Source organism: Sorex araneus, chromosome 8, assembly GCF_027595985.1.
Source record: "Sorex araneus isolate mSorAra2 chromosome 8, mSorAra2.pri, whole genome shotgun sequence".
In the NCBI taxonomy this organism is placed as follows: Eukaryota; Metazoa; Chordata; class Mammalia; order Eulipotyphla; family Soricidae; genus Sorex; species Sorex araneus.
The window spans coordinates 7,964,652-7,969,351 of NC_073309.1; positions in this window are offsets into that span (position 1 = coordinate 7,964,652).

Genomic DNA, 4,700 nt, shown 5'->3' on the forward strand with positions numbered 1-4,700 from the left:
GCGTGTCAGGCGAACACCCTCCCCCCTGTCCTATTGTTCCAGCCCCTCATCAACTGTTTCCTAAGACTGCACCACTTGGTCCTGCTTCCACATGCCAGCCAAGACTTTCTGGAACATCTTAGCTTTGCTGGCGAGGGGTGTGTGGGCTCCTGAGCTGGCCAAGATTGTTTCTTCATGAGGGGTAGGCGTGGATGTGTGTGTGGAGGCTGTTACTGTGACCCAGTGAAACCAGAGCAGGGTAGTAACAGCTGGGGATGCTATGTAAGTGGCTCCTCATTTCCAGGAACGATTAACTGGCTTTACAGCCCAAATGGAAAAGCTTTCATCAGCCTCTGAGAAGTGCTTCTGTGTCGCTCCTGGATTACTCCTTGATCTTAAAATGTCAAGCTAAGAATGGAGGGAACTCTCCTGGTAACACCAGGAGCAATTACCATTTGACTGGTCATTAGAAACGCCAGATCAGGGTGTTTGAAATTTTGCTATTGCCGATAGTCTATAGTGTGTGTGTGTGTGTGTGTGTGTGTGTGTGTGTGTGTGTGTGTGTGTTTTGGAGGGTGCCCACACTCAGTTGTGCTCAGGGCTTACTCCTGGCTCTGCACTCAGGAATTACTCCTGGTGGTGTTTGGGGGACCATATGGGATGCCAGGGATTGAACCTGGGTTGGCTCTATGCCAGGCAAATGCCCTCCCTCCTGTACTATCTCACTGGCCCTATACTGTATGTGTTAATGTGAAACAACACCCCAGAAAAAGCTAGAGAAGTGAATATATATATATATATGTGTATATATATACACACATATACATATATATACTTCAGCCAATTTTTTAGCTCTTATGAATGCTTTGGGAAGGCAGTGGTTCTGCCATCAAGAGAAATCTTTTTTTATTTTTTTATTAGTAAATCACCATGAGGGTACAGTTACAGATTTACATATTTTTGTGCTTGTGTTTCAGTCATACAATGCTCAAGAACCCATCCCTCCACCAGTGCCCATTCTCCACTGATGATCCCAGTATCCCCCCACCCCACCCCACCTCTGTGGCAGGGCATTCCCTTTTGTTCTCTCTCTCTCCTTTTGGGTGTTGTGGTTCATCAAGAGGAATCTCAAATCCCTTACTGACTCTATTTCAGAAGAATTTTAAGACCTGGGCAAAGTACAGAGAGGGAGCACGCACTTCCTGCACGCCTTGTTTCCACCCTCCCCGAAATGAGTTGTGCACTTGTCACGACAAAGCAGCCCCTACACAACCCTCACCAACCCAGTGCACATGCCACTTCCCTCCTGCTCCCGAGGCCTCCCATCCCCCCTCTCCGTTCCAGGACCCCACCTTCCACTCAGCCTTGTGCCTCCTCTGGGCTCTGACCCTTTTCTAGACGCTCCTGGTGCCGATGACCTTGACTGGACTGGTCAGGGATTTTGGAGAATGTTCTCCACTTGGGCTGTGTCAGGCTCATCTCATGATAGGGGCTGGATTTTGACATAGAAGACCCTAGAGGTGAGGAGCCCCTCAGTCCCATGGTCAAATGGACAAACCATCATCTCTGTTGCCCATGAGTGAACTCAGTCATATATTTCCTGCTATGGCGTAAGAAGACGTGAGTTGCGGGGACCTGAGGGATGGAGGAATATGAAAATTCATATCATTTAATATAATACTGCCTATTCTGATTTACATAGCTAAGTTTTCAACTCTGGCATCTAAAACATATTGCATTAAAATTTATTTTGTACTTGAACCTTGGGGCTGGAGCGATAGCGCAGTGAAAAGGGCGTTTGCCTTACATGTGGCTGACCCGGGTTTGATTCCTCCCCCGATCTCGGAGAGCCTGGCAAGCTACCCGTGGTGTATTCTATATGCCAAAAACAGTAATAGCAAGTCTCACAATGGAGATGTTACTGGTGCCCGCTCAAGCAAATCAATGAGCAATGGGATGACAGTGACAGTGACAGTGACTTGAACCTTATTGTAATTATATATATATATATATATATATATATATATATATTGCGTTTTGGGTCACACCCAACGTTGCACAGGGATTATTCTCAGGAATTACTCCTGGCGGTGCTCAGTGGACTATATGGGATGCTTGGAATTGACCCCAGTTTGGCCGCATGCAAGGCAAACGCCCTACCTGCTGTGCTATCACTCCAGCCCTATTCCTCCATATTCCTCCATCCCTCTCAGCAAGCCTGGCAAGCCCGGCAAGCTACCAAGAGTATCCCCCCGGCACGGCAGAGCCTGGCAAGCTACTTGTGGCATATTCGATATGCCAAATATGTATATATATGTATATATATATATTAATGTAGGAGTACTGCTGTTTATTCAGTCACTGATTAAGCTGACTGAAGCAGGCATGAACTCCACATTACTTTTTAAAAAAAATTTAAATTTTAGGGGCTGGAGCAATAGCACAGCAGGTAGGGCGTTTGCCTTGCATGCGACCGACCCGGTTTGATTCCCAGCATCCCATATGGTCTCCTGAGCACCGAAGGGGTAATTCCTGAGTGCAGAGCCAGGAGTAACCCCTGAGTGTTGCCGGGTGTGACCCAAAAAGAAAAACATTTAAATTTTATTTTGATAATGTTGTTCACAATTGCTTATACTCAACATTTCAACACCAATCCCACCATAATTACACCTTCCCACCACCATTATTTCGAATTTTTTCACCACCACCCAAGCTTTCCCCATAGGCAGATACTAAATAATTTATTTTTTATTGCTTGTTATGAATGGTATGAGATGTCATTTGGTCACGAAAGCAGCTGGGCACTACTGGAATTCTAAATTTTTTTAAATATTTGGGTCTGGAGGAATCTCTCTACCGTTCTGCTCTCTTCTAAGATTCATTTGTGAGTCTGAATCATGGCCATGAATGCACTTAAATGGTGCCCAGAGGCAGTTCTTGGTCGTGACTGCCAGGAAACCAAAAGGGCAGGGAAATGGGGGGAGGTTGCCCACCCCCAGCCCCATGAAGCCTGGAGTTTTCAGTCGCTGGGCCCATAAACCTGTGTTTTTCAGCAGATTCATTCTCATGCATGAGGGGCTTAAGACGAGCTTGTGAAGGTTGGTCGTGAGCGTGGTGGAAATTGGGTTCTGGAAGCTTATGACTGCTGGGGTTCATTGGGGGCAGGCGGAGGGAGACACCTGCCCCCCTCTGAGGGGCCTGGTGAAATCAGCCTGGCGTGGGGTGGGAAGACATCTCTGCAACATGCTGCTGCTCTTCGAGATTTACTTGTGAGTCTCTGAATCATGGCCGTTAATGCATGTAAGTGGCCTGATTTTTAACTCTTTTCAGATTTATTTAGGATATCTGATCCAAGGCTGATATATGAGCTTGTATAGCTGAGTCAGGGGTGATTTGTGGGCGTGACTCCCACATACCTAACTTTTGGCCGTTTAATTTCTCAGGAAACTTGGTCCCAAGTTGTTGGGGTCTGGCCAAAGCACAGCAGCAATTTTGGAGTATTAGAAAGCCTGAAGACGCCATCAGGCTGCTGGTGTACTCGCTCCGCAGGTACAGGCTGACCTGCTGGGTGGCACCTGCCCCCCTATAATCATCATATCTTTTCTGTTATAAATGGGGCTTCGTGTGTGTGTGTGTGTGTGTGTGTGTGTGTGTGTTTGCTTTTTGGGCCACACCTGGCACTGCACAGGGGTTACTCCTGGCTCTGCACTCAGGAATTACTCCTGGCGGTGCTCAGGGGATAATATGGGATGCTGGGAATCGAACCCAGGTCAGCTGCATGCAAGGCAAACGCCCTACTCACTGTGCTCTCACTCCAGCCCCATGTGTATGTGGTTTATAAAATATTTTTCTTCTTGGACTGGAATGATAGTACAGCGGGTAGGGCATTTGCCTTGCACACGGCTGACCTGGGTTTGATCCCCAGCATCCCATATGGTCTCCCAAGAACCGCTAGAATAATTTCTGAGTGCAGAGCCAGGAGTAATCCTTGAGCTTCGTTGGGTGTGACCCAAAATGCAAACAAATAAAAGTTTTTCTCCCCTTGGTAGGCATATAACAAATTTATTTTATATTACTTGGTCCAAATAAACTTAAAAGAATGGCAAATAGAATTATTAGAGAATAAATCAATATAAAACAATTTGTGATGAATTGCTATATGTCTTTAACTTTTTTTAATCTAATAGAGGACAGCAATTTACACCACTAGTGCATGCCGTACTCAATGCCACATGATGGGAAATTTCTGCAGTCTGTTAAGGGAACTCTTTTAACACTTCTCGCAAAACAGCTCAGGGAATTTGAGACTATGTCTGCTCATGAAGCTCTGTGTAGTTCCTTCAACTGTGAATGATAATCTAGCTGGATCAAGATCCAGGGGGCCCTAAAGGGTCCCAGTGAGGGGCCGGAGCGATAGCACAGTGGGTAGGGCATTCGCCTTGCATGCGGCCCACCTGGGTTCAATCCCCGGCATCCCATATGGTCCCCCAAGCACCGCCAGGAGTAATTCCTGAGTGCAAAGCCAGGAGTAACCCCTGAGCATCGCTGGGTGTGACCCAAAAAGCAAAAAAAAAAAAAAAAGGTCCCAGTGAAAACAGACCCAACTAGGAAAACTGCAAGTCACAGCTTACCCAAAAAGGCAAAATCTAAAGACAGACAGAATACTGGAAGCGCAGCAAGCTCAAAAGGAACTTACGTACAAAGGAAAGCCCACACGATGT